We start from the raw sequence: 7,047 nt of genomic DNA, 5'->3' as shown, positions 1-7,047 counted from the left end.
CTTTTGCATTTAAGACCAATTAAATTTGATTTGGTTTTGCTGAAATTTTGTTTTGGTTTGTTGTTTTAAGTTTTTCTCCCTTCCTTGCCATGTTACACAGTACCCAACAGGGAACGATGACGTCAGTCCTTTTCCGAATAATTTGGGGGGATTTTAAAATGACAAGAATCAACCGATTGGTAGGAGGTCAGGAGCTTAACCAATGAAAAAGCATTTACAGTCACTTCCAACAACAACACGGCGAGGGTTTAAGTGGCTCGGAAAGCGTTTACAGCTGAGACGCGATCTAGTTGGCTAGATCCGCAAGGTTTATAAACCAAACGGTACTTTTGGGTGAAGAGAGAAACCTGTCTAATTCTAAATTAGATTTAAGCCTGTTGCACGTTATCTCTGGCAATCTCTCTCGTGTAAGTCGGTGGAGAGGCAGGGCTGATTCTGTTTTGGACCTGCGATGTTGCCGGTTTCTTTCTGTTTGTGAGCCTCCTTGCAGGATCCTTCCAGCTACATCATCTTTCCACCAAAATCTAGAATTTGGTGGACTCGGGCAACCCTTAACGGAGACTTAGAGAGAGAGAGAGAAGTGTGTCGAAATCTCCCAGGCAGCTGAAGTGCACCCCACACCGTCCTGGTGGGGAGAAGACCCACCCATGAAAACGGTGACCGTGGGTGGCTTCCCTCGCAGTCCTTCACGCAGCCTTTAGCCTTCACGGTGTGTCTGAGATACATAACAATTTTTCCTCTTTTTTTTTTTTTTTGGGTGACTGGAGGAAAAGTGCCCCGTCCGAAGAGTTTTACTCACCACACAAAGCCACTGCGTCCATTGTGAACCCTGATCTCGAGTCTCTTTGGCGAAGGAAACGCCATTCCAAAGGAATATCTGCTTTGCCTCATGCTTTTTTGATTGCACCTTTATTTAAGAACTAACTAAGATGGATCCCTTTTACAAGCAGGGTTCTTGGCCCCTCAAATTATACATGAACCTACTTAAAAAAAACAACAGCTAAAGAGATAGTCTCTTTTGAGGTTATTGCTGTCCTAGTTGCCGTCACAATTTGGGTTGTCAAGTGATTTGTGACAACGGTTCGGAAAACCTTGCTTAGTAATGCTGCCTTTGTTCTGTGGTTCTTCCAAAATCTTAATTCCTGGACAGCCCTAGGTTTGGTTTTTTTTGTTTTTTTTTAGTTTGGCATGATCAAGTTTACACCAGACAAGGTTTACTTGCCTTGTCATTTGCAATGTTGATCACAAAATTTCCATGTTACCTCTTTAAGCAGGACCGTGTTTTCCATGTTGAGGAGAATCGCTTATCATTTTCCTGTTTCTGGTCAAACTAACATCATGTAAATCTTGACATTCCACTTGGAACTAACCTGGTACCCTGTTCAAAACAACATTTCCAGTCATTGGGCGTTACATCCAACTGCCATTTTGGCAAAATCGGGTTGCGGAAGAGACCGCTGTCCAGCGCCTGGAGGCTCCCAAGATAAATCCCCCCCCCTTTACAGCTTCCATTAATCTCTTTTTCTGTTGGGTGATTCTTTGACATAGCCTGACATCTCGTTTGTTTTTTTTTTGCAGCCGTATAAAACATTCCTTTGATATATTTTTTTAAAATGCTCGAAGCAGTCTTGATTATAAATACGTCGATGGAGATTATAAGGCATTTCTAACCTCGATCCTAAAGCATTTCTTTTGCTGTCCCTGTTTTACTCCTTTTGTCGTTCTTCATTCTCATTTTAAAGGCAGCTTCCACCACACGGCCCGTAAGACCTTCCAGACGCGACACACCATTCCTTTCTAATTCATTGGCCGTACGTTACAGATGTTGACAGACATCTGTATCTCTCTGGATGCCGGTTGTGGGGATAACCTGCCCTCTCTACCGGAAGGGCGGGTGTAGGTACATCTTTTTGCCTGTCATTGCTATTTTCTCTGCTATTTTGTCCAGTAAAACACGCCTCAGTCACATCGGTTTTGCCAGCTTCTATAAGAGGAAATATAGCAGATTTCTTTGGGCAAATACAACCAGTAGCACAGGGGTCTTATTCTAGGGGTTTACTACCATTTCTCTGGCTGTTGTTACTAGGATTCACCCAGTCTTCCATCTTTCCTCAAGTCTTGCTCTCAGCCGCCATCTTCCCTAATCTGCTTTTCGGAGTTCTGGTTAGCTCCAGGAGTCCCGCTAAGCTAACGGTACGGGACAAGAACGTATTAAAACATTTTTTTTACACGTGAGGGAAAGGATTCTAGTGTCACCGTTGGGAGTCAAAGCCCTAAGTCACGAAAAGCACTCTGGGACCATTCTCTTTTGCTACCCATTCCCTTTAAAATTCCCATTTGAGCGGATAACGATTTAAAACAAAACAAAACAAGCATTCGGAAGGAATTAAGGCAGTTCTTAAAAGGTGCATCTCAAAAGGCTGGGAGTTGGGTTTGATCGGCCTTTTTCTCTCAGTTGCTTCCCCGGTTTCCGAATGAAATGGAATTTTCCTTTGAGCGGCCTAAGATGGCCTTGTCGTCGCCTACTCTCAAAACGTTGTTTTTAAATAAGGATTTGGGGTCTTTCCGCCCGTCTGGGAAAAAGGTGAAACAGAAATATGCATACAGTATATATAAAATGAAAACGGATTTTTTTTTTTTTTAGTCTGAGGTGACAGTTATGGAAAGAATTAATCCTTGCTGCTGGTATTTTGACAGTTTGTGGTACCCTAGTATAAAGTACCAAGATATATTCTAGGCTAAATGCTTATCGTATTCCAGAGAATTTGCCAAACTCTGCTAGGGCAGTTGAACACCTCCTCTGCTTCATCCATATACCTTCTTTGCGGTTTTGTGCCAAATTTTTTTTTTTGACAAAGTTAGCAGAAAAAAGCTATTCACGCGAGAAACATTTTTTTTACATTTAAGCAGTGCAAGTCCTTTTACGGATTAGGCTTTATGTCTTATTCCCCCCCCCACCCCCAATTCTTTAAAGCTCTATCTACAAAGGTATATCTTCTTGATCGAAGTAGACGATTTTTTTTTTTTTTTTAAAAATCTGATTAGATTTTTTTAGGTCACTTTTTTGTGGAGGGAGAAATGATTTGTCTGTAAATTGCAGAAATGATTTCCAATTTGTCAGAATCCAAAATTCCTTTTTTTTTGTTTTTTGTTTTGTTTAAAAATCCAGGATTGTTCCCCTTCACCCAAATGTTTAATGGAGACTTAGTTGTTTGCTCTCGTAAGCCGAGCACATGTTTTCCCTTCCTGAGCGAAAAAGGATGATGGTTTTGGTCTGCCAAAGTTTAACTCAACAATGAGTAAATTTTGCAGTTCTCATACTGACATAGCCACTGCTTTGTGAGGATAAATATCTCCCTTCTGACTAGAAATAAATTTGCTGAGAATTATGCATGCTGATATTAAATGTGGGCCGTTTTGTTTTCCAGTGTGTTAAACCCAACTTAGGAGAAAGGATTGCCAGCAGATTTCATGCTTCCTATAATTAAGGGTGCATCCTTTTTTTAAATAACATTCTCTCGTAAGCTAGCCCATCAATTCTCAGAACAGGAAGCTCCTTTGCATAATGTTTTTTTTTTTAAATGAACAAATGGACCTTATTTTTGTTTCCAAGAGAGGAGAGTTTTATATCCTCCCCCTCTACCCAACATTTAGTTCTTGGCTATGTTTCTGTGAAGACAGCTGTCTCAAACTCTACTTAACTTGAGAATCCCCTTGAAGGAATTTTTTTTTTTTCAAGATAATGCGCTTCTGGCAATTTTAGGGAGTCAAAAAATCAATTTTTTGCATTTGGTAAAAAATGTGGAGCTTTCTTCTCCCTTGCATTTGAAAGTTCGTGGGTTTTCTGATCTGTATTCTATTTCCTTTATATATATATATATATAAATATATTTTTAAAAGGGTATTTGGTGTAATGTGCAGGTTATAACAATCAGTGGCTATTTTAGTTCAGTTTTTTTTTTAAAAAAAATCAGATACATTATACTGTTTGGCTGCTTATTTGTAGCATTCTTGTCTAACGGAGTTATCCAGGTTGAGAATAAGTTAGTTGTGTTATTTTCCCAGTGCATGGTTTAAAAATAAACAGAAAACACAGTTCAGTGGGACACCCAGCATCACACAGTGAGTAGCTTGTGTCAGCTGCCTTCCCTTCCCACAGCCCACTTCCCAAAGCAGGTTTGCTGGCATTTTTATGGGAGGTGGATGGGGTTTTTTTGGGGGGGGGGGGGGTGGGTGGTTTTTTTTGTTTTTTTTAAATGTAGTATAAACTGAATTTTCTCTTATTTTGTCAGACGGTAGCAAACCCCTAACAACAGTATAACTGCCACCAAGTCTCTCTTCGCTTAATTGTGTATCGAGTTCTGCAAACGAGTTAAAGCTCTCCGCAGAGTTTTTTGCTTTCTTGTTGTTTTTTGTTTGTTTTAAATTAAATCACTTCACCACAAAGGGACCTCTCTTTCCCCCCCCTCCCACAAGACCCCCATTTCAGAAGAATTGAAAGGAAACTTTTACGTTGAGGCACATTTTGTTCGACCCACACTTCTGACAAGGACCGGTACCGTCTCACCAAGTGGGGGTTTTGGCCCTAGCTTTGGTGGGTTACAAATGACACCCCTCTCTAGTCTCACTTGGCTTCCCTTTTAACTGGTGTAACTTCCCCCCCCCCTTTTTTTCTCTTCTTTTTTTTTTGTTTTTATAAAGCCGTCTGTCTGTGCAACGGAAGGCTTTTATCGGTTCTCCCGTACTGTTACAGTATATATGCTTAAAAGACAACTTTTTTTGTATATTTAGCGTGTTTTTAAGTTATTGATTTTGTTTTATATCGAAATAATTTATTTTTCAGGAACCACTTTTTTCATTTTAACTTTGTTTTTAACATGGGTTTACTTTAAATAAAGTATGACGCTGCTATCCTCATGTCTCCACTGCCGTTGAATCCCCTTGTGTCTTTCGAGTGCCTGCTATTTGCGGGGGCAGCGCCCAAGGCCTCTTGCTTGACCTGACCCACCCACAAACATCTCGCTCGGTTCACACGTGGCCAACGCGAACAGCTTCGTCAAGTAACTGCCTCGGGCCTCGGGAGGGGAGCGCGTGGGAAGCGCGTGGGAGCCATGCCCGGCAGCATCCGTCTTGAGATGATGTGGGAACCGGGCCACCAGTGTGAGTGGTGTTGGTGGCTCCACGCTCTCTTTGTCACGAGAAACTTAATTTCTGGTGGAAAAATGGAAATTGGGATATTTTTTCACTTGCTGTGGAATCACACCGACTGTGCTGGACCAGATCATAGCCAGCTAGAACTGTGTTACAGTATTTAGCATTTACAGGGTTAATGTTGAGTCGGAAGAGGAGGAGGAGGAGGATGGCAACAACAACGACTCTGAGATCCTTGGTGCTCTCTCAGCTTGGTTGTTTTTCTTGCAGATGTTTCATGACTCAACTAGATAACACCATCAGGGCTACCTGTAGAAGGAAGTGGGGCAGTGGTGGGATTCAAATACCTGAACATCCGGTTCTCTGTGTGGATGCAGGCCTGGGCCTCTGACATCCATGCACTTCCTGTGGGCTGTTCTAGGCCTGGGAGGTCTCCTCCAGGCCTAGAACGGACTTCCAGAAGTAACACCCACACACTTCCGGTGGGCCATTCTAGGCCTGGGAGACCTCCTCCAAGGCCTAGAACAGACTTCCCGAAGCAGCATGGGTTCAGCCGGTTCTCCGAACTCAACAACATTTAGCTCCGGTCTACAGTAACGACTCTGGGATCCTTGATGCTCTGCTACACACTGGTGTGCAGTTGACCTTGCTGTTTGAAGCCATCTCTTAAGGAAAGGGCGTTTAACCCTTTAAACGCTACAGGTTCTTACATACAAGTTCTCTCAATGATACAACATTAACCCTGTAAATGCTAAGTACTCTAACACAGTTCTAGCTGGCTATGATCTGGTCCAGCACACCGACAGCACCATTTTATTTGGCCACTGCTTTTTGGGGACTACCTTTCCAGAGTTTGCTACTACGCTCTCACCATCCATTTGCCCTCCTATTTAAAGAAGGACAAGAAGGACCTCCTATTTAAACCCACAAACCAGGAATTCTTGACATGCTTGCTGTCAACCCTCTCACAGGTTGGCAATCATACCAGTGACCGTCATTTAATAATATGTCAGTTTGTTGAGACTTCTTTTTTTTTTTTTTTAAAGTCAGGCTAGTCCACTCTGATTCTCGGGAAAGGATGTGGCTCCAGTCTTAGATGCTTGGGGGATATTTCTGGCTGCTCTGCTAAAGTTTGGAATTCCCCCTTTTTTCCTAAACTTAAACGTATGATTATTTCAAGATACGCTGTGCTGCTTTCCTTTTTTTTTCTCTTCATGTTCTTTTTAACAGATCTGTTAAGAAAAACCACTGCAGTGTTAGGCAGCGACAGAAGGAATTAAGATACCAGAACATTTGTATGCCTCTCTATTATTATTTTTTTAATTAAAAGTGTAACATGGAATTTTGGCCAGGACCGCTAGACTTTTCCATCGAGTGGCGTGGTGGCCTAGCGATGGAGTTCTTGCCTCACAATCAGGAGGCAGTTTGAGTTTGATCCTACGTAGCGGCAGATATTTCGCTCCATGGGCACAAAGGGAAAATGTCTGCTGCGAACCTCCACGTAGGTGTCAGGAAGGGTATCCAGCCAGTAAATGCTCAGCTCCATTCAGCCGCCCCCACTCCACCCCGGTGGACGGGATTCCAGGGTCATTAAAAGAAAAAGAAAAAACTCTAGCTTTTGCCATCATCTACAAAAATGTCCGATATTGGGCCTAGGTCCGTATACATCAACTAGTCCAGAGGTGGAGAACCTTGGCTCTTTTGTGACTTGTGGACTTCAACTCCCGCTGGCTCAGGAATTCTGGGAGTTGAAGTCCACAAGTCATAAAAGAGCCAAGGTTCGCCATCCCTGGACTAGTCACTCAAGATGAGCGATGTAGAAAATTGATAAACTACTACTTTCTGCTGAAAATTTAACAAATGCAGCCAGCGCACCATTTTTATTTTTATTTTTTT

The sequence above is a fragment of the Protobothrops mucrosquamatus genome, unplaced genomic scaffold, assembly GCF_001527695.2.
Source record: "Protobothrops mucrosquamatus isolate PMUCROS unplaced genomic scaffold, P.Mucros_1.0 scaffold760, whole genome shotgun sequence".
Classification (NCBI taxonomy): Eukaryota; Metazoa; Chordata; class Lepidosauria; order Squamata; family Viperidae; genus Protobothrops; species Protobothrops mucrosquamatus.
The sequence above is the reverse complement of the archived record's forward strand: the minus strand, read 5'-3'. Positions refer to the sequence as shown.